Source organism: Bos javanicus, chromosome 19 (genome assembly GCF_032452875.1).
Source record: "Bos javanicus breed banteng chromosome 19, ARS-OSU_banteng_1.0, whole genome shotgun sequence".
NCBI classification, from domain to species: Eukaryota; Metazoa; Chordata; class Mammalia; order Artiodactyla; family Bovidae; genus Bos; species Bos javanicus.
The window spans coordinates 2,965,301-2,990,177 of record NC_083886.1 but is presented as its reverse complement, the minus strand read 5'-3'; positions in this window follow the sequence as shown (position 1 = coordinate 2,990,177).

The following is a 24,877-nucleotide window of genomic DNA, read 5'->3' as shown; positions in this document are numbered from 1 at the left end:
AGGATTTAGTGCTTTCACCGCCATGACCTGGCCTCAATCTATGGCTGGTTACCCAAGCCCTCCTTCAAGTCATTGCAGGCTGAGGTCTCCAGAGATCAGGACTGCTCTCACAAAGCCCCTACTTCTGAGGCCCATTAAAATCCAATCTAGATCATCAGTGACCATTTGCAATCTGTCTTCCAAAGCCTGGAATTTCCTAGAGAACCTATTTATATTGGTCCTAGAACTCATACTAACAATTCAGCTCTGGGTGAATATGCTGAGTTTGGTTTTCTCCTAGAATCTCTTCTAACCATGTGAGGTAGGAGATAAATTTGGTTAAGGCTTTCAGAGACCCTCCTATCCTATCTTCAGAGGATCCTATCTTCATAAGGCTTTCAGAGACCCTCCTATCCTATCTTCCAGCACCCTTCAGCCAAACCTAGAGGATCAATAACCAGTACAACAGGGCCCAAGTCTAGTGTTGGTCACCTACAGGGAATGTCATATGAGTGTTCCCCCCTGAAGTCCTGGGTCTGCAACATACCTGCATACAATTGCAGAGAATAAATCCAAGGGCTTAGTCTAGTATTCCCTCTTATGGTAATGGCATAATAATGTTGGGGGCAGCACACTGACTGAAACCACCCACCTTGCCCAGATACTATAGTAACCATTTGTGTTAGTTATTTTATGACAGGAGGTCCTAGTAAGGAATAGTGAACTAACAAGCCACCATCAACCAGAACTGTTCCGGAAAGGTCAAAGTGAGACACCACATGTCCCAACACCTTCAAGAATCCTTCTTGCTGGCATCCATCTTGGTTCATCAATGCATGAGCCACCAGGAAGGACCTTAAGTCAGAATGATAGGCCAAAGAGAACCTAGAAACTAATCCTATCATGATAAAACTTGAGACAGTGACACATGTGGCAGAGCAGTTCTCCTGGGTCATCTTACCCTACTGCTCTCCACCCGGGTGCCCCTTCCCAATAAAATGTCTTGCTTTGTCAGCATGCATGTGTCCTCGGATAATTCATTTCCGAATGTTAGAAAAGAACCTATTCTCGGCCCCTGGAAAATGTTCCTCTTCCTGCAACAATAGTATCCTCCAAATGACAATTGATCTGACTAGAGGCTGTGATGTGAACTCAGAGCTTGGTGAGGCTTTCTCTTTTTATCCACTGAAACTTAGATGGTGATCTGACACCTGAGTCTTGCATTCCTAGTCAAAGAGGAAAAGGGCTATCTTAATGAACCAATTGTTGATGTTTTTCAGAGTTCATTAGGTCTATTTTTTCTCCACAAAGATCATTTCTGTTCTTTTTTAATAGCTTTACTGAGATAAAGCTATATACATGACAAGCTACTGGTTTTTCAGTATATTTATAGTGTTCTACAATAACCGCCACAATCTCATTTTCACCAAACCAAAGAAATGTGCTCATTTGCAGTCCTTCCCTCTTCCCATCCTAGGCTATATCATAAATAATGACTAATTTACTTTCTGTCTTTATAGAGTTGTCTCTCCTAGGCAGTTTGTATAAATACAATCACAAGATGTGGTCTTTTTTGTCTGACATCTTTAAATTAGCATTTTTTTTTTTTTTAGGCTTCATATATATTGTAGCAGGCACAGTATTTGTTTCTTTTTATATCCAATTAGTGTTCCAGTGTCTGGATACATTATATTTTATTTATCCTTTTAACTCCTCATGCTTTCTTTCTTTGGAACAAAACTACTTATGAGGTGAGATTTCATAACTGTTTAGTTGATCTGTTCCAAAACTGGAATTTCAAGACATATAGAAAGGTAATAAGTGTATTCCAGACTTTTGTCAGAGGGTTGTGATTCCTTTTAATTTCTGCAGTATTCTTGTTAGTTTATAATACCTGATAGTCAGCACCTGCTATGGCCTCTGAGGTTCAGAAATTCTTATTATAAAAAAAATCTGACACTGTTTCTAGACCTGGTATTTCACATGTCTTTAGTCATTTTAGATTGTCTTATGAGCATATTTCCCACATCAATACTTAACAAATGGATACCTGAGATCTCTGATGTGCAATTTCTGGGCCATATCCTGTATTTCTAAGTAGTCCCCTAATGACCACCAAATCTATCTAGGATTTCCCACATTTTCTAACACATAGCACAACTTTGCTTTTTTATTTTTTATATTCTATTCTCCCAATAGTCTGAAAACCTGATATAACTGACCCTCAAGAAATGGAGAGTGTTAAACCTCCCTCAGAAGGTCCTATAGCACTAAAATGGTTAAGGATTTAATTTTATCTGTCTTTTATTGGTATATTCTGATAAAGCCCTACCTTGCATATTTAAGACAGGCCTCTTTTTCAGCCTTATTAGCTTTTGTCTCAAAGCAAGACCCCAATATTCTTGATATTGACTACTTTGTTAGTAATCCTGAAGTTTTCTGTGCATAATGAAAAATTACATGATTCCACCAGTAATACTTATCCTAAAATTTCTGCAGCTTATATAAGCTAACAAAATAACTATAATTTGTAAGAGAAATATTTGTCAAAATTTTAAGAACTGTATAATAGCTCTTTCTAAGTATTGATACAGCTTCCATTTGGTTCTAAAGCCAAATTATTTAAAATGGTACTTTCTTCAATGAGATTTTTTAGTGACAAATGAGTAAAGTGTACTCTAAAAAGCAATATTTGAATGAATCATGTCTCAGCTTATTTTCTAAGCACTGTGTTAAAAGAGTAAAACTGTCCTTGCAAAACAAAGTCATAGGCAACACATATCATGGAACAAGCTAATCATAGAACAATCTCTTCTACTTGTGTAATGTGCTATAGGTTATATATATATATATGTGTGTGTGTGTGTGTGTGTGTGTGTGTGTGTGTATATATGTATATATGTATATATATATATATATATATATATATAGAGAGAGAGAGAGAGAGAGAGAGAGAGAGTAACTTTAGTTGCCTTAAAAGAGAGGAAGCAAATGTCTCTCTTTCATTTTTAATAGGACTGTTGAGAAGAAAGACTGATGAATACAGTTTTAGAGTGAAAAGAGACAAAAATTTCAGACACTCGATTTTACTCTCAAGTTAAGAAAGACTGAGATAGGTGATATTATTCAAACTTTCACTGTATCTCAATGGAAAACTTGGGCACAGTGTTGGAAAACTGCAGGACCACCAAAGTGCAGAATTTTCTTCAGAGGGCAACATGTTGTTCAGAAAATTTGTCATCCCATGTACTTCAGCCTACCAGGCTCAACAGTCCTTCATTGTCTCCCACAGTTTGCTCAAATTCATGTCGAGTAAGTGATGCTATCTAACCATCTCATTCTCTACTGCTCCCTTCTCCTTTTCCTTCAATCTTTCCCAGAAGCAGGGGGAATTTTCAGTGAGCCAGATCTTTGCATAAGGTAGCAAACTATTGGAGCCTCAACTTCAGCAACAGTCATTCCAATGTATATTCGGGGTTGATTTGCTTTAGGATCAACCGGTTTGATTTTCTTGCAGTCCAAGAGACTCTTAAGAGTCTTCTCCAGTGCCACAATTCAAAAGCATCAATTCTCCAGTGCTCAGCCTTAACTATGGTCCATCTCTCAAATATGTATATATTGCTGTTATTGTTCAGTAACTCAATTGTGTCTGACTCTTTGAGAACCATGGACTACAGCATGCCAGGCTTCCCTGACCTCCACCATTTCTCAGAGTTTGATCAAACTCATGTGCACTGAGTCTGTGATACTATCCAACCATCTCATCTTCTATCATCCCTATCTGCTACTGCCTTCAATCATAACTAACATCAGGGTCTTTTCCAATGAATCAATTCTTCCCAGTAGACAGGCAAAGCATTGCAGCTTCAGCTTCAGCATCAGTCCTTCCAATGAATATTCAGTACTGATTTCCTTTAGGATTGATTGGTTTGCTCTCTTTGTAGTCCAAGAGACCCTTAAGAGTCTTCTCCAAAACCACAGTTCTAAAGTATCAATTCTACAGCTCTCAACCTTCTTTATGGTCCAACATTCACATCCATACATGACTACTGGAAAAACCATAGCTTTTACTAGACAAACATTTGTCACCAAAGTACTGTCTGTGCTTTTTAATGTGCTATCTAGATCTGTCATAGTTTTTCTCCCAAGGAGCAAGTGCCTTTTAATTTCATGGCTGCAGTCACCATCTGCAGTGATTTTGGAGCCCAAGAAAATGAAGTCTGTAACTGTTTCCATTGTTTCCCCATCAATTTGCCATGAAGTAATGGGACCGGATGTCATGATCTTAGCTTTTTGAAGGTTGAATTTTAACCCAGGTTTTCACTCTCCTTTTTCACTTTAATCAAGAGGCTCTTGGAGAGAACAAGATGGCAGAGGGGTAGGTGGACGTGGAGTACATCTCTCTCAACAGATATATCAGGAATACACCTTGAGATACAGAAGTGCATGCAGAAAAGAATATATTGAACCACAAAAAACTCAGTAGGGCAAAGGAACTAGGGGGGAAAACAAGAGTGTTGGTAGGACTGGACCTGCCCTTGGCCAGTGGGGGAACTGAAGCAAGTGGTCCGATCCACATCGGGACAATTGTCTGAGTCAGAGTAGAAACACTTAACCTTGAGAGTGAAATAGCTGATCTGTGGCAGCCTAAATGGAATGAGAATTACATAGTCCCTGCCACAACCATACATAGCCCAGACAGGGACACAGTTCCCCCTGGAAGGTGCAGCAACTAGGAGTTTGAGTTTAAGATTGTGCAGCAATCCCAGGATGAGGGCTCCTTTTGACTGTGGAAAGACAGATCAAGGGGATGTGAGGGAGGAGATTTTGGTGGGAAATGCCTATGGAGGAAAGCCAGGAAACCGTGGAAGCAAGGTGATACTTCTGAGTCACATGTAGGGTGTGGAGCCATCAACATAGCCTCTCTCTACCCACACACCAAGATTGGCAGCTGATGCACTAAACTACTAAGTAGGACCCCACCAAGGATGCTCCTTTAAGTGCCTGATGCACCAATCTACAGAGTAAGACCCCCGCCAGGGCGAGCCCCTCTATGTGCCCATGCACTGAGCAACAGAGAAGGACCCCAGGCAAGGGAGCCCTCTAAGTCCCTGAATGGGTAGAGCTACAGTCAAGACTGGGCAAAGAGCCCTTCTGATTGCCAGCTACAAGAGGCTTAGTTTCTGCAGCAGAGACAGTCCGTGTCCCTGCACACTTGGTGCCAACAAGGTCCCTGAAAACCAAGCAGCTGTGCCACCTTCATGCTCAACTCTTACTGGAACAAAGCTGCCACAGGCAAAAAGAAATCTTGTGTCTATGCATGCAGGGTCACTTCGGTAGTGTCTGACTCTTTGTGACCCTGTAGACTGTGGCCTTCTCTTTTAGGGAGGGGGGTTCTCCAGGCAAGAATACTGGAGTATATTGGCTGCCATACCCTTCTAGAGCACTATATTTCCTGCTGCCCTAGCCACCAGCTCCCCTGAGTGCTACCAGAACTCCTGCAACCCAAGCAGCTGCACCACCTCCAACCCTAGCCCTAAAAGGGGCAAACCAAAGCCCACCAGGGTAGCCTCAGGAGCAAACCCCAGGGACAACCCACATGCAGAGGTGGAAATAAAATCACAGTTGAAACCCAGGGACAGTGTGGTTAAGGAAGAAGACTCCAAACCTTCCCACCAGCTGAAGAAGCAGAAGATTAAATCCAGATGACCAAGTAGGCAGACTCTGTGTCTATGGGATATATAAAATGACACTGAGAACTCCCACAAAGGAAAACACACTAGTTCTGATAGCTGTGGACACTGGAGGTAAGAACACACAGGAGTAGGACCAGATTTGAATCTTAGCTGCCCCCACAGCAACTCTAGAGATCAGCACAGTATTAGAGGGCATACTAGGGAGATGAGGGGGATTGTGTCTCGCAGTGAAGGAAAGGACTCTGAAAGCAGTGACTCAAACATGTACTATTCTTAAGTTTAGACTTTGTCCTGTAGATTCTTCTGAATTTTTTCTTCTTCTTTTTCTTTTTTTCTTTTCTCGCTCCTCTGTTGTACTTGTCGATTGTATTGGCATTATGAAATCTAATTAACCCTTTGAGCTTTTTTTCTTCCAGTCACATTTTTTATTGTTTTTATAAATCTCTGCCTCTGTGTTGGGCTTTTGCAGTTCTGATGAGTTTTTCTCTTTTTTATAATTTTAATTTTTTAAGCCTAATATATTTTTTCTACACTTATTCCTTTGTTTACCTTTCCTATGTTATTTTCCCCTTACACTTAATCTTTAATGTGTGTATATCTATATCTATATCTATATCTTCTTTATCTGACTCTATTTAAATTTGCACATCTATTATTTTTGTTGTTGTTATTCTTTCCTTTCCTCTCAATATATTTGTTAGTTTTATTTTCATCACTTTATTCCCAGGATGGCAACTTGCTTTAGTTTTCTTTTCCAGTTTGTGCTTTTGTTAGTTTTGTTCTTAACTGATAAATATAATTTTTTATTTCCTTTGTTCAACAGGTCAATCTACTGTACTTTATTTTGTTGGACTGTTTTGACTTTGCTTATGGGTATATATGTATATGTGTATATCCCAGTATTTTAATTATTATTTGCCTGATTTTGTAACAGCCATTTGTCTGGGATTCCTCTTTGGTTTCTCGTTTTTGATATTTGCTTTAATCTTACTTAATGCCATAACAAACCACTTGTGGAACCTTCGTTCCTAACCAGAAATCAAACCCTGAGCCTTTGGAGTGGGAGCACTGACTCCAAGATTCTAGACTACCAGAGAACTAACCCTAGGGAGTAGCAAATAGCGAGAACTCGCACAAAGGAAACCACCTGAATACAATTCCTGGCATCAACCATCCACTAGTAGCATCCTGTGCAGGACGCCTCATCTTAACGACAAACAAAACAAAAATACCAACCAAATCATCAGCAGACAGGATTACCACCTCATTTGGCCTTGCCTGTCAGAGGAAAAACAAACAAACCAACAAAAACTCAGTACAAATCTCACCCTATCTGAAGCTTACACAAACCAGAGAACCAACCTGAGAAGGGCAGAAGCTAAAAGGAAGAAAGAATTCAACCTTGAATCCTGAGAAAAGGAGACCTCATACAGTAAGTTAAAAAAAAAAAAAATAATAATAATGAAAAGGCAGAGAAACACTACACAAATGAAGGAACATGCTAGAAATACAGAAGTCCATATAAATGAAGAGGAATTAGGGAAACTACCTGAAAAAGAAGTCAGAATAATGATAGTAAAGGTGATAAAAAGCCTTGAAAGCAAAATGAAGAAAATGTAAGTATCAATTAACAAAGACATAGAAGAATTAAAGAATAAACATACAGAGACAAACAACACAATTACTGAAATAAAAAAATACTCTAGAAGGAATCAGTAGCAGAGTATCTGAAGTAGAAGAAGGAATCAGTGAGCTGATAAAATGATGGAAATAACTTCTGAAGAGTAGAATAAAGTAAAAAGAATGAAAAGAACTGAGGATAGTCTCAGAGACCTCTGGGACAATATCAAATACACCAACATTGAATTATAGGGGTTTCAGAAGAAGAAGAGAAAAAGAAAGGGTATGAGAAAATTTTTGAAGAGATTATAGTGGAAAATTTCCCCAACATGGAAAAAGATATAGTCAGTCATGTCCAAGAGGCTCAAAGAGATGCATACAGGAGAAACCCAAGGAGAAACATGCCAAGACACATACTAATCAAACTAACAAAGACTAAACACAAAGAAAGAATATTAAAAGCAGCAAGGGAGAAGCAACAAGTAATATACAAGGGAAACCCCATACACTTAGCAGCTGATGTTTCAGCAGAAACTGCAGGCCAGAAGACAATGACAGGATATATTTAAAGAACTGAAAGGGAAAATTTTACAACCAAGATTACTGTCCCCGTCAAGGATCTCATTAAAAAATGATGGAGAAATCAAAAGTTTTTCAGACAAGCAAAAGTTAAGAGAATTCAGTACCACCAAACCAGCTTTACAACAAATGTTAAAGGAACTTATATAATCAAGAAATAAAAAAGAAGGAAAAGTATCTATAAAATCAATCCCAATCAGTAATGACAATGGCAATACGAACATATATATCAATAGCTATTTTAAATGTAAATGGATTAAATGCTCCAACCAAAAGACACATACTGGCTGAATGGCTACAAAAACAATAACCCATATATATGCTGTCTATAAGAAACCCACTTCAGACCTAAAGACATCTATAGACTGAAAGTGAGAGGGTGGAAAATTATATTCCATGCAAATAGGAATGAAAAGAAAGCTGAAGGAGCAGTCCTCACAACAGAAAAAATAGACCTTAAAATAAAGACTACTGCAAGAGATAAGGAAGGCACTACATAATGATCAAAGTATCAATCCATGAGGAAGACATAATAATTGTAAATAACTATGTACCCAACATAGGCACACCTCAACACATGAGACAAACACTATCAGACATAAAAGGAGAAATTGACAGTAACACAATAATAGTAGGAGACTATAACACCCCACTCACACCAATGGACAGATCATCAAACCAGAAAATTAATAAGGAAATACAAGTCTTAACTGATACCTTAATGAAATGGATCTCATTGATATCTTCATGACATTGCATGCAAATGCAGAAGAATACACCTCCTTCTTAAGCACACATGGAACATTCTCCAGGATAGACCACATCTTGGGTCACAAATCAAACCTCAGTAAATTTAAGAAAATTGAAATTGTATCAAGCTTCTTCTCCAACTAAAATGCTATGGGACGATATATTAATTGCAAGGGAAAAAAAAAAAAAAAAAACACTGCAGGAAACTCAAGTATATGGAGATTAAACAGGATGTTTCTAAATAACCAACAGGTTACTGAAGAAATCAAAAGGGAAATAAAAAAAAATTAGAAACAAATGACAATGAAAACATGACAACTCAAAATCTATGGGATGCAGCAAAAGCATTTCTAAGACAGAAGTTTATAGCAATAAAATCTAATCTCAAGAAACAAGAAAAACATTGAATAGGCAACCTAACTTTACACCTAAAAGAATTGGAAAATGAAAAACAGAAACAACAAAAATAATTCAATATTAGTAGTCAGAAAGAAATCATAAAGATCTGAGCAGAAAGAAATGAAAAATAAATGAAAGAAACAATATTAAAGATTAATAAAACTAAAAGCTGGTTCTTTGAGAAGATAAACAAAATTGACAAACCTTTAGCCAGACTCATCAAGAAAAAAAGAGAATCAAATCAACAAAATTACAAATGAAAAAAAGAGAGGTTACAACAGACAATGCAGAAATACAAAGAATTAGACTATTATGAATAATTATATGGCAATAAAAAATATAACCTGGAAGAAATGGATAGATTCTTTAAAATGTTCAAGCTTCCAATACTGAACCAGGAAGAAATAGAAATTATGAACAACCCAATTACAAGCGCTGAAATTGAAGCTGTGATCAAAAGTCTCCCGAAAAACAGAAGCCCAGGACCAGATGGCTTCACAGGAGAGTTCTATCAACCATTTAGATAAGAGCTAATGTCTATCCTTCTAAAACTCTTTCAGAAACTTGCAGAGGAAGGAACACTTCCAAACTCATCCTACGAGGCCACCAGCATCCTGATAACAAAACCAGAAAAAGACAACACACAATAAAAGAAAACTACAAGCCAATACCACTGATGAACATAGATGTGAAAATCCTCAACAAAATTTTAGCAAACAGAATTCAGCAACACATCATAAAGCTCATACAGCATGATTAAGTTGAGTTTATTCCAGGGATGCTAGGATTCTTAAATATACACAAATCAGTCAATGTGTTATACCATATTAACAAATTGAAAGATAAAAACCATATGATAATCTCAATAGATGCAATAAAAGTCTTTGACAAAATTCAGCACCCATTTATGATTGAAACTGTTCAAAAAATAAGTAAAAGGAACCTACCTCAAGGTAGCAAAGGCTATATATGATGAGACCACAGCAAACATTACTCTCAATGGTGAAAAAATGAAAGCATTTCCCCTAAGATCAGGAAAAAGACAAGGGTGTCCACTTTCACCACTATTATTCAACATAGTTCTGGAAGTCCTAGCTACAACAATCATCAGAGAAGAAAAAGACATAAAAGGAATCCAAATAGGAAAAGAAGGCGTAAAGCTCTCACTGTTTGCAGATGACATGATACTGTACATAGAAAACCCTAAATATAGTATCAGAAAATTACTAGCGCTAATCAGTGAATTTAGCAAAGTAGCAGGATACAAAATCAATACACAGAAATCACTTGCATTTCTATATATGAACAATGAAAATTCATAAATAGAAATTAAAGAATCAATCCCATTCACCATTGGAACAACAAAAAAATTAAACATCTAGGAATAAACTTACCTAAGGAGACAAAAAACTGTAAACAGAAAATTATAAGACACTAATGAAAGAAGTCAAAGATGACATAAACAGATGGATAGATATCCCATGTTCCTGGGTAGGAAGGATCAATATTGTGAGAATGACTATACTACCAAATGCAATTTACAGATTCAATGTGATCCATCTCCAATGACCAATGACATTTTTCACAGAACTAGAACAAAAAGTTTCACAATTCATATGAAAACATAAAAGATCTCGAATAGCCAAAGCAGTCTTGAGAAAGAAGAATGGAGCTGGAGCAATCAACCTTCCTGACTACGCATTATAGTACATGCTACAGTCATGAAGACAATATGGTACTGGCACAAAAACAGAAATATAGACCAATGAAACAAGATAGAAAGCCCACAAACAAACCCATGCACCTATGGGTACCTTATTTTTGACAAAGGATGCACGAATATACAATGGGGCAAAAACAGCCTCTTCAATAAATGGTGCTGGGAATACTGAACAGCTACATGTTAAAGAATGAAATTAGAGCACTTCCTAATATCATACACAAAGATAAACTCAAAATGGGTTAAAGACCTAAATGTAAGACCAGAAACTATAAAACTCTTAGAGGAAAACATAGGTAGAATACTCAATGAAAGCAAGATCCTCTATGACCCACCTCCTGGATTAACAGAAATAAAAACAAAAGTAAACAAATGGGACTTGAATAAATGTAAAAGCTTTCACACAGCAAAGGAAACTATAAGCAAGGTGAAAAGACAACCTTCAGAATGGGTAAAAGTAATAGCAAATGAAACAACTTCAAAGGATTAATTTCTAAAATATACAAGCAGCTCATACAACTCAATACCAGGAAAACAAACAACTCAATCAAAAAATGGGAAAAAAGACCCAAACAGACTTTTCTCCAAAGAAGACATACAAATGGCTAACAAACACATGAAAAGATGTTCAACATCGCTCATTATTACAGAAATGCAAATCAAAACTACAGTGTGATATCACCTCACACCAGTCCGAATGGCCATCATCAAAAAGTTTACAAACAATAAATGCTGGAGAGGGTGTGGAGGAAATGGAATGCTCTTGCACTGTTGGTGGGAATGTAAATTGATACAGCCACTATGTAAGATAGTAATTCCGTACAAACTACTACTAAAAGCACCACATGGCATAGCAGTCCCACTCCTAGGCATATACCTTGAGGAAACTAAAACTGAAAAAGACACATGTATCCCATTGTTCATGGAAGCACTATTTACATTAGCTATAACATGGAAGCAGCCTAGGTATCCATCTACAGGTGAATGGATAAAGAAGTTATTGTACATATACAAAATGGAATATTACTCAGCCATAAAAATGAACACATTTGAAACAAATGTGTTCTGATTTGGTAGATTTGGGAGATCTGATGAGGTAGATGAATCTAGAACCTATTATACAGAGTCAAGTGAGTCAGAAACAGAAAGATAAATATCATATTCTAACACATATATATGGCATCTAGAAGAATGGTACTGAAGAATTTATTTACACGGCAACAATGGAGAAACAGACCTAGATAATAGGCTTATATACATGGAGAGAAGGGAGGAGAGGGTGAGATGAATGGAAAGAGTAACATGGAAACTAACATTACCATATGTAAATAGCCAACAGGAATTTGCTGTAGGGCTCAGGAAACTCAAACAGGGACCCTGTGTCAACCTAGAGGGATAGGATAGGGAGGGAGATGAGAGGGAAGTTCAAAAGGGTGGGAAGATATGTATACCTATGCCTGATTCATGTTGCAGTTTGACAGATAACAGCAAAATTCTGCAAAGCAATTATCCTTCTATAGAAAATAAACTAAAAATAAAAATAAAAAGGCTCTTTAGCTCCTTTTCACTTTCTGCCATAAGTGTGGTGTCATTTGCATATGTAAGGTTATGAATATTTCTCCTGGCAATCTTGATTTCACCTTGTGCTTCATCCAACTCAGCATTTTGAGTAATGTTTTCTGTATATAAATTAAATAAGCAGGGTGACAATATACAGCCTTGAAATATTCCTTTCCCAATTTGGAACAAGTCCTCTGTTCCATGTCTGATTTTAACTGCTGCTTGTTGACCTGCATCCAGGTTTCTCAGAAGGCAGGTAAGGTGTTCTGGTATTACCATCTCTTTCAGAATTTTCCTGTTTGATGTGGAAAGCAAACTATGATTCACAACTATTTGATTTGGAGCCATTTCTAAAGGAATATATTTTAAAGAAATCTTAGACTAAAATATGACACCCTGCTTCATTAAACTATAACACCCAGTGTTAAGTGTTCTAAAATTTTCCCAGAGAAATATCATTATTATTGATAGAATATCTGAAATATAGAATGAAGTACTAAGAAAAGGTGAGGTAAAATCTCTGGAGTTTGGAAAACTTTCAAGGCCACTGACATTTGCAGTTCATTATTTCTCAAAACTTAAATAATATAATTTAAATCATTATAATATATACTTAAATCATATTATATATAAATTATAATATAATATACAAAATTAAAATATGCTTAAAATTGGTTAAGAAAAGGCAAATCAAATTTTTTTTAAAAATTCTTTTTCCATTGACTTATATTTGAATCAGACATCCATTGTAAAAGTCCTTCTAAGACATAATTAACATTATATTTATATTTAATGCCACATTAAAAGGAAAAAGCTATGCATAGTTGGCTGAAATATTTATTTGCTCAGTGTGTACCTACATAAGGATAATACTGGACTTGAAGGAATGGAGTGCAATGGAAAACAGAGCTATAACTAGGTGAGTCTTATGCAAACATGGGTCTACACACTGATCTCTCAGGTGCAAAGCCTAAATGGCTTGCTTGTGGTAATACAAGCAGCTTTTGGCAGGAAAGAGCTCTCTACAGGAGGCAACCTTTTATCCTAACCTTAAAGTAGTCATTCCCATGCTATATTTATCTCTGGCTAAAACATAACTTTCAAATCTTTTAACCATACAATGCTTTGTATAACTCATTAGTTCCTTCCATAGTTCAAACAGGTAGAAATGAAAAATAAGTATAATAAGCCCCTATATACAAACAAGTTCCATTTCAAGAGTGCATTCATAATTCAATTTGTTTGCAGTGCAAGAAAGTTAGCCTAGGTAACATCTAGGCAAACTCCCTCTTCCAACAATACAAGAGATGACTGTACACAAGGACATCACCAAGTGATCAATACCAAATACACTGATTATATTCTTTGCAGCCAAAGATGGAGAAGCTCTATACAATCAGCAAAAACAAGACCAGGAGCTGACTGTGGTTCAGATCATGAACACTTTATTGCAAAATTCAGACTTAAATTAAAGAAAGCACAGAATATGACTAGACCATTCAAATATGATCTGAATCAAATCCCCAATGATTATATGTGGAAGTCACAGATTCAAGGGATTAGACCTGATAAATAGAGTACCTGAAGAACTATGGATGGAGGTTCATGACATTGTACAAGGAGCAATGATCAAAACCATCCCAAGAAAAACAAATGAAAACAGGAAAAATGGTTGCCTCAGGAGGTCATGTAAATAGCTGAGAAAAGAAGATAAGTGGAAAGTAATGGAGAAAAGGAAAGATATATCCATCTGAATGCAGAGTTCCAAATAATAGCAAGAGGAGATAAAGCATTTCTAAGTGATCAATGCAAATAGAGGAAAAGAATAGAAAGAGAAAATTAGAGATCTCTTCAAGAAAGCTAGGGATATCAAGGGAACATTTTATACAAAAATTGGCCAATAAAGGACAAAAATGATAAGGATCTAACAGAAGCAGAAGATATTAAAAAGAGATGGCAAGAATACACAGGAGAACTGATCAAAAAAGATCTTACAGACCCAGAAAACCATGATGGTGTGGTCACTCACCTAGAGCCAGATGTCCTGGAATGTGAAGTCAAATATGCCTTAGGAAGCATCACTATGAACAAAGCTAGTGGAGGTGATGGAATTCCAGCTGAGCTATTTCAAACCCTGAAAGATGATGCTGTGAAAGTGCTGCATTCAATATGCCAGAAAATTTGAAAAACTCAGCAGTGGCCACAGGACTGGAAAAGGTCAGTTTTCATTCCAATCCTAAAGAAAAGCAACACTAAAGAATGTTCAAACTACCACACAATAGCACACATCTCACACGTTAACAAAGTAAAGCTTAAAATTCTGCAAGCTAGGCTTCAACAGTATATGAACTGAGAACTTCCAAATGTTCAAGCTGGATTAAGAAAAGGCAGAGGAACCAGAAATCAAATTGCAAATATCTGCTGGATCATAGAAAAAGCAAGAGAATTCCAGAAAAATGTCTGCTTCATTGATTATTCTAAAGTCTTTGTGTGCATCAGAAAAAATCTGTGGAAAATTGTTAAAGTGACAGGAATACCAGACCACCTTACCTGCCTCCTGAGAAATCTGTATGCAGGTCAAGAAGCAACAGTTAGAATGGGACGTGGAACAACAGGCTGGTTCTAAATTGGGAAAGGAATAATTCAAGGCTGTATATTGTCATTCTGCTTATTTAATTCTATGCAGATTACATCATGCCTAATGGCGGTCTGGATGAAGCACAAGCTGGAATCAAGATTGCAGGGAGAAATATCTATAACCTCAGATATGCAGATGATGCCACCCTTATGGCAGAAAGGCAAGAGGAACTGAAAAGCCATTTGATGAAGGTGAAAGAGGAGAGTGAAAAAGCTGGGTTAAAACTCAACATTCAAAAAACTAAAAAAAAAAGAAAAAAACTAAGAACATGGCATTAGGTCTGGTCCCTTCATGGAAAATAGATGGGGAAGCATTGTAAACAGTGAGAAATTTTATCTTCTTAGACTCCAAAATCACTGCAGATGTTGCCTGCAGCTGTGAAATTAATAGACCCTTACTATTTGGAAGAAAATCTATGGCCAACCTAGACAAAAGCAGATACATTACTTTGTTAACCAAGATCCGTCTTGCCAAAGCAATTGTTTTCCAGTAGTCATGTATGGATGTGAGAGTTGGACTATAAAGAAAGCTAAGCACTGAAGAATTGATGCTTTTGAACTGTGGTATTGGACAAGACTCTTGAAAGTCCCTTGGACTGCAAAGAGATCACACCAGTCAATCCTAAGGGAAATCATACCTGAATATTCATTGAAAGGACTGATGTTGAAGCTGAAGCTCCAGTGCTTTGGCCACCTGTTGGGAAGAATTGACTCATTGGAAAACACCCTGATGCTGGAAAAGATTGAAGGCAGGAGAAGAAGGAAATGGCAGAGGATGAGATGTTTGTATGACATCACCGACTCGATGACATGAGTTTGGCGAGCTCCAGGAGTTAGTGATAGATGGGGAAGCCTAGCGTGTGGTAGTCTATGGTGTCAAAAAGAGTCGGACACAACTGAGCAACTGAATTGAAGTCAACCTAACTCAATTGACTATATAATACTGTGCAGTAATAGATTTATAATATGTTTCACACAATAATACATAAAAAAACACATAAAGAAAATGTTTTTAATCTACAGCACAATGCCTTAAAAAGTATAGTAGTATAGTGTAACAGCTGGTGTACATGGGCTGTCATCAAGTGAACAGGCAAGAAGAATTATTTACTGGTGGAGGAAGAACAGATGGGAGATAACAGAGTTGAAGTATAATTAGCAATAGGAGATGGAGGCCAAGTTTCAATTTCATTCACAGCTGATAATGGAACCCATTTTTGCAGGTTTGAAAGGTCACAACTTGAAGGTTTCTATGCAGGGGATTTATTGTATTTAACAGACGACCAGATCTCTTTCTTAGTTTCTCCTTTAGTAATATTGCAAACAAACCATGTAACCAAAAAATATGAACAAAATAACATCTAGAAGAAGATCACAAGAAGCCGAGCTTATATGCAGGGAGTAAGACAACTACTCTAACCCCCAATCTCAATAGTTAACTGAGATTGCTCCCCTTCTTATCTTTAAAAAATTCAAGATGTAGCAGAAAGGAAGTCTGGCCTTTATCAATCAAACTCACATGGGAAAGCAATATTAATAAGTCACAAGAAGAAATCTTGACTGCCAGGATTCCAGCAATACACAGCAATCCGATCAGTTCATTCTCTTCCTAGTGGGCAAACGTGCTTGATAAATCATTTCCACTGCTGACATTTGCTAGAGAGCATGATTATAAATTAATGACAAGCTAGTCTGCTGGATCATGGAAAAAGCAAGAGAGTTCCAGAAAAACATCTATTTCTGCTTTATTGACTATGCCAAAGCCTTTGACTGTGTGGATCACAATAAACTGTGGAAAATTCTGAAAGAAATGGGAATACCAGACCACCTGACCTGCCTCTTGAGAAAAGTATATGCAGGTCAGGAAGCAACAGTTAGAACTGGACATGGAACAACAGACAGGTTCCAAATAGGAAAAGGAGTACGTCAAGGCTGTATATTGTCACCCTGCTTATTTAACGTACATGCACAGTATATCATGAGAAACGCTGGGATGGAAGAAGCACAAGTTGGAATCAAGATTGCCGGGAGAAATATCAATAACCTCAGATATGCAGATGACACCACCCTTATGGCAGAAAGTGAAGAGGAACTAAAAAGCCTCTTGATGAAAGTGAAAGAGGAGAGTGAAAAAGTTGGCTTAAAGTTCAACTTTCAGAAAACGAAGATCATGGCATCTGGTCCCATCATTTCATGGGAAATAGATGGGGAAACAGTGGAAACAGTGAAGTGAAGTGAAGTCACTCAATCGTGTCCGACTCTTTGAGACCCTGTGGACTGTAGCCTACCAGGCTTCTCCATCCATGGGATTCTCCAGGCAAGAATACTGGAGTAGGTTACCGTTTCCTTCTCTATGGGGTCTTCTCGACCCAGGGATCTAACCTGGGTCTCCCGCATTGGAGGCAGATGCTTTAACCTCTGAGCCACCAGGGAAGCCTAATGGAAACAGTGTCAGACTTTAATTTTTTGAGATCCAAAATCACAGTAGATGTTGATTGCAGCCATGAAATTAAAAGATGCTTGCTCCTTGGAAGGAAGTTATGAACAACCTAGATAGCATAATAAAAAATAAAGATATTACTTTGCCAACAAAGATCCATCTAGTCAAGGCTATAGTTTTTCCAGTGGTCATGTATGGATATAAGAGTTGGACTGTGAAGAAAGCTGAGCGCTGAAGAATTAATGCTTTTGAACTGTGGTGTTGGAGAAGACTCTTGAGAGTCCCTTGGACTGCAAGGAGATCCAACCAGTGCATCCTAAAGGAAACCAGTCCTGGGTGTTCACTGGAAGGACTGATGCTGAGGCTGAAACTCCAATAGTTTGGCCACCTCAGGGGAAGAGTTGACTTATTGGAAAAGACCCTGATTCTGGGAGGGATTGGGGGCAGAAGGAGAAGGGGACGATAGAGGATGAGATGGCTGGATGGCATCACCAACTCGCTGCACATGAGTTTGAGTGAACTCCAGGAGTTGGTGATGGACAGGGAGGGACTTGCTGCACTTCATGGCGTTGCAAAGAGTCAGACACGACTGAGCAACTGAACTGAACTGAGTCTGCTGAAGAATTATTTAAAACACATGATGTTAAAGAAGGTACAAACAATTTATTCTTAAAGGTTTCCCAAGTTATTAAATCATCAGAAAGTACATGAATTATATTAGTTCAGTATTCCCCATCATGGAAGATGTGTTCTGCTGTCTCCCCAATTCCCATATTCCCTTTCAATAAGTTATTAAATAGTTTGTGAGTCTAGTTATAGGAGGATGTGGGAAGGAGGAAATACATTTTTGTTTCGCATTTGGAAATCACAACTGACATTATAATCATTTAGCTATTAGTCAGATTTCACAACAAATGTCATTAAGCTCCTACTAGTGATTAGATGGTCTTCCCTTGTGGCTCAGTTGGTAAAGAATTCGCCTGCAATGCAGGAGACCTGGGTTCAATCCCTGGGTTGGGAAGATCCTCTGGCGAAGGGAAAAGTCACCCCTCCAGTATTTTGGCCTGGAGAATCCCATGGAGTGTATAGTCCATGTGGTCGCAAAGAGACTTTCACTTTTCAGGTATTACTCTGAAAGAAGAGAAGGGGATGACAGAGGATGAGATGGTTGGATGGCATCACTGATTCACTGGACATTAGTTTGAGCAAGCTCCAGGAAATGGCGAAGGACTGGGAAGCCAGGTGTGTTGCAGTCCATGGGGTTGCAAACAGTCAGGCAAGACTGAGTGACTGAATAACAGCAAGATACTAAAATTACAAAGTTAAATAAGAAGTAGTCCATATTCTAGGGGAATTCATAATACATAAGGAAGACACACACTTAAAATGCAAATATAGGTAACAGTGGAGAAATGCACAAAGGGTAGAATTAATTAATTCAGTTAGGATGGAAACAAGAAAGTAGAAGAATTGACAAATAAACTAGAATTCCACAAATGGATAAGAAGGTATATCTTTAGGGATCAGAACTCTTTTGGTTCAAAATAAAGACCCAGTACAAACTAGCTCGGAGGAGAAAAAAATCTTTTTCATTTTTAAAACTAGAGTACTCATAGAGGTACCCAGGTGCTCACACTACATCACCAGTTTGTCTCTTTTTCTTTACTCATCCATATTGCCTTCATTTTCAGGGAGACTACATTATGGGAAGGAGAACAGTCAATAATTTCAGACTTGTTTATCCCATCTTGATCCTAAAGGATATCAAAAGGTCTCTTTCTCAACAAACTTTGCCGGGGTCCAGCCCCGGTGGATCCAGGAATTCGAAGCGGGGACGGTGTCGGCGAGGATCAGGAAACAACTGCTTAATTAAACGTTAATTAAGGATATAAAGAGTAATAGAATAAGGATAGGTCAGTAAGGAAATTCAGTGGAGAAAAGAGGCTGAATAATTCAGCCAGAAGGTAAGAGAAAGAACGACATGGTGAGACCAAGTTTCGGTGAACAAGGCCCGCACTTTATTTTTCAAAGTAGTTTTTATACCTTAAGTTATGCATAGAGGATAATGGGGGAAGGGGTAGAGTCATGCAGCAAGCCAGGCTTTCTTCCTGCAAACTTATCATATGCAAAAGCTTAGGTGATTTGCATCATCTTCTGGCCCGGAGGCCTGTTTCTCTAAAGGTGATTATTCTAAAGTCAGGCGCTAGCCTCCAAAAAGCATTAGATAAAGTTGCATTCCTACAGAGCAAAGGTGTGGTGGGCTATAACAAGAAAAAGAATTAACTCAAGGGTCCCAGGTTACAAACATTAAAGCTACTACTTACACCAATTATATTAACCAATACACTGCCAGGGACACAGCAGATAAGGGATATGGAAACTTAGCAGCAAACGTTGGCCCAACAAGTGAAAATCCCTTCACCAATACAATTTCTAATCAATCTTTTAACTGCTCAAAGGAATCTGTATTTAGACAGTTTAGAACATCTCATGCCTCTCATAGTTGGGAGGCTCTGAACAATCACGTGTGGCCGGAAAAACCTATCCAGGTAGGCTAGAGGATTTCCAAAGGAGTTTGTAGGTTAAACACTGTCACACGCAGGAATTATTAACTGGAGCTGTAAGCTAACTCTTTTTTTCAGAGAGAGGTAGTGGGGGACAGCCCCCCGTAAAGTCAGAGGTGTAGGTGAAAGCACAAAGCAGAAAGTAGGCAGACTCTGGTTTTGGGGGTAGATGGGGGACTCCTGAGGCTCGATCCCACCTTTGCGTATGCCGAGAGCCTCCTTCCTCATGACCTTTGTCATGGGCGGAGTTCCTCACGCTGGCTACCGGCAGTGATAGAATTCCAGTTGAGCTATTCCAGATCCTGAAAGATGATGCTGTGAAAAGTGCTGCACTCAATATGCAATATGCACTCAATATGCAATATGCCGGCTTCCGGCAAAACTTCTCTAAAGGTATAGGAAAAAAACTATAAGTCTGGCGTGTGCAACATGTTTATCCATAAAATAGTGGTAGTTCCCAGTGTTAAGATATTTTCTTAACTCATCAATGGAATGATGGGGACTGATGAAGATTATTATGACATAAGAGTGAGGTGGCCCCCATAGGAAGAAAATCATAAACATTTCTTTTGGAAAGATAAATATGTGCTACTACTTTTTAAATATCTGGATGTATTGTGTTCTAGAACTGAAAGTTGTGGCTACAAGTGTATACAATTCAGAAAATAGTGAAAAAGTGGTTGGGAAAGTCAAGTAATTTCTAAAGAAACCTTTAGAAGATCAATGCACCCATCCATATGATGTGTAAACAGTTGACTGAAGAGACTGATGTTTATTTTAAACACCAGCAGAAAGCATTACAACTCATAGCCAGAATATGCTTAGTACTTTACAAAGCACTTCAATAAAAATATACTGAATCTCCATAAATTCCTATGAAATAGATGTAATTATCTTAATCTGATATTTAAAGAAAAGAAGCTCAAAGATTGAGTTGTCCAACATGGATAAAAAGTGGAATAAAGATTAAGGTCCTGATCCAATTCTGAGACTCATATTCTTAATCCCCATACTTTTATATGATAGTTTAGGTAAAACTGCCACCATGAAGAAGGTTAGTTTGAAAATGGCAGGTGCAAAAAAGATGAATGGTTTTACTGAGAGAAACAAAGAACATTTGACGATTCCAGCATTGATCCAGGGGTCTGCTCCATTACTATCTGGTGTCTCGGCCAGATTGTTTAGTGGGGTCGTGTGAATTATTTAATTACCACAAATTGATCTTAAAATGCTCATTCCTTAAGGGCAACAAAGTACTTTTCCTCTGACCTACATCTAATTGGTCAGTATTCCTGCAGCTAGCTGTGTATTCTGGTGTTTGCCATTTAGCAAGTTCTGCGGGTGATGTAGATACTCAGGGATATTTGGAGTTCATCATACTAACAATATTTCCATACTAAAAATATTTTTTCCTAACATGTGCATTGATCTTTATCTCCAAGAACAGAATTGAATTGCTTATGAAAAATGCCAGGCATTTTAAACAACTTGTGTTTAGAACAGAGAGTATCTGCCTTCATTCACGAGAATATATACTCTCAGATTTAAAATGAGCAAAGATAATTTCCTTTATTCAATATTTGCCTCAGTTTTCTAATTTTAAAGCTTATTTGAAAATATTCCAAATATTCTGAAAATTTTCTAGTTTTATTGAGATAAAATTGACATATAGCACCCTATGAACTTAAGGTGTACAGTATAATGATTTGATTTAGAAGCATCATGAAATGACTATAACAATAACTTTAGTGACTAGCTATTATGTCATATAGATAGAAAATAAAAGGAATTTTTTTCTTGGGAAAAGTACTCATAAAATTTACTCTCTTTGATGCATTCATATATAACATAAAACAGTGTTCATTTTGTACACAACATCCCTAGTCCTTCCTTATTTATCTTACAACTGAAACTTTCTACTTTTGTCAACCTTCCTGCCATTCTCCCTCTCCCCTAGCTCCCATTATCCATTTATCTCTCAGTGGGCATTTAGAATGCCACCATATCTTGGCTATTATAAATAATACTTCAATAACAATAGGAGTGAATATATCTTTTCAAACTACTGTTTTCATTTTCTTCAGATAAATATGCAGGAGCACAATTGCTGGATTACATGGTAGCACTATTTTTATTTTTTGAGGAAACTCAATACAGTTTTCTATAGTTGCTATGCCAATTTACTTTTCAACCAAGAGTGCACAAGTGTTCCCTTTTCTCCAAACCCTTACCAACTTTTGTTTTTTGTGATCTTTTTGAAAATAGCCAATTTGAAAGGTGTGAGACAATACCTCATTGTGATTTTGATTTGCATTTCCTTGATAATTAATGATTTTGAGCATCTTTTCATGTGCTTTGATGACCTATGCCTTCTTTGAAAAAATGCCTATCCAAGTACTCTGCTCACTTTTAAATTTGTTTGTTTGTTTGTTTACCTTTTTGAATTGACTATAATAGTTCTTTATATATTTTGGATATTAATCCCTTATTGAACATATCATTTTCAAATAACTTTTTCCATGCAGTAGATTGTCTTTTCATTTTTTGATGGCTTCCTTTATGTGCAAAAGCTTTTAGATTTCATTGGATTTCATTTGTTTATTTTTTCTTTGTTTCCTTTGTCCAAAGAGACAGATACATAAAACATTGCTAAGCTCAATGTCAAACTGTGTACTGCCTATGTTTTCTTCTAGGAGTTTTATAATTTTGGATCTTACATTTAGGTCTCTAATCCATTTTGAGTTTATGGTGTCAGAATGCAGTTTAGTTTAATTCTTTTGCATGGACTGTCCAGTTTTCCCAACATCATTTCTTGAAAAAGGTATTTTTCTCCATTGTACATTCTTTAAAAAATATATTTTGTTTAATTTTTGACTTCATTGGGTCTCAATTTCTGTGTGCAGGCTTTCAAAAATTGTGGTGAATAGGGGATACTCTTTAGTTGCAGTGCACAGACTATCATTATGGTGGCTTCTCTTGTTACAGAGCACAGGCTCTAGGTGGAGGGCTTCAGTAGTTATGGGGCATGAGTTTAGTTGCCTTATGGCCTGTGGGATCTTCCCAGACCAGGGATTGAACCTGTGTCCCCTGCACTGGTAGGCAGATTCTTAACTACTGGATTGCTAAGGAAGTCCTTTTATTGTGTATTCTTGCCTCCTTTGTCATAAGTTAATTGATTGCATAAATGTGGGTTTATTTCTAAGCTCTCTATTCATTTCCATTTATCTCTGTCCCTATTTTTCTGCCAGTACCGTGCTATTTTGACTACTGTGGCCTTGTGCTTTAGTTTAAAATCAAGGAATGTGAAATTCTTGCCTCCTTTGTCATAAGTTAATTGATTGCATAAATATGGGTTTATTTCTAAGGTCTCTATTCATTTCCATTTATCTATGTCCCTATTTTTCTCCCAGTACCATGTTGTTTTGATCACTGTGGCTTTGTGCTTTAGTTTGAAACCAAGGAATGTGAAACTTCCAGGTCTGTTCTTTCTCAAGATTGTTTTGGTAATTAGGATCATTTGTGTTTCTATACAAATTTTATTTGTTCTAGTTCTGTGAAGAATGTTATTATTATTTTGATAGATATTTCATTGAATCTGTAGATAACCCTGGGTAATATGATCATTTTAACAACACTAATTCTTCCAGTTCATAGGCAAGATATATCTTTCCATTTGCTAGTGTAATCATCAATTATTTCATCAGTGTCTTATAGCTTTCCAAGTAAAGGTCTTTAACCTCCACAGTTAGATTTATTCCTAGGCATTTTATTATTTTATATTCATTTGGAAATGATATATTCTCTTAATTTCACTTTCTCAAGTTTGACGTTAGTATACAAAAACACAGCAGACTTCTGTATATTAATTTTATAACTGACAATTTTACTGAATTTATTTCTCAGTTCTTTTTTTTTTTAATTTTATTTTATTTTTAAACTTTACAATATTGTATTGGTTTTGCCAAATATCGAAATGAATCTGCCACAGGCATACATGTGTTCCCCATCCTGAACCCTCCTCCTTCCTCCCTCCCCATACCATCCCTCTGGGTCATCCCAGTGCACCAGCCCCAAGCATCCAGTATCGTGCATCAAACCTGGATGTTTGGTGACATCTTTAGGATTTTCTTTATATACCATCAAATCACCTGAAATATGTTACAGTTTACTCTTCCTTTCTGATTTCAATGTGTTTTATTCCTTTTTCTTGATGCTTACTGTGTCAAGATAGTCACTGATATGTTGGATAAAATGGGTAAGTGTGCACATCCTTCTTTTTCCCGATCTTAGAAGAAATGCTTTTCTTTACACTATTGGTGTGGTACTGGCTCTAGGTTTGTCTTATATGACCTTTATTATGTTGAGGCGTATTACCACTGATGAAATTCACTGACAGTTTTTTAAAATCATGATGGATTTGCATTTGTCAAAAGTTTTTTTTTCTATATCTATTGAGATGATCTTATAAATTTTATTCTTCAGTGTGTTGATAAATGTTGTGTTACACAATGTGCAGCTATTGAACCAATCTTTTATTTCTAGGATAAACCACACTTGTTATGGTGTACAATCCTTCTAATGAATTGTTTAATTCAGTCTGCTTATATTTCAATGAGGATTTTTGCATTTGTCAGTGATTTGCCTCAGTAACACTGGCTTATAATTTTCCTTTTTTTGTGTGTGTGTGTGGTGTCTTTTTCTTGTTTTGGTTTCAGGGAGATACTGGTCTCATAGAAGGAGTTAGAATGCATTCCTTCCTGTCAATTTGTTGGAATAGTTTGGGAATAAATGTTGACTCTTCTCTAAATATTTCATAGAATTCACCTATAATGCTATCTTGCCCTGGAAATTTATTTGTTGTGAGTTTTTTTTATTATGAATTCTACCTGATTATATGTGGTCTGTTTATATTGTATTTCTTCATGATTCAGCC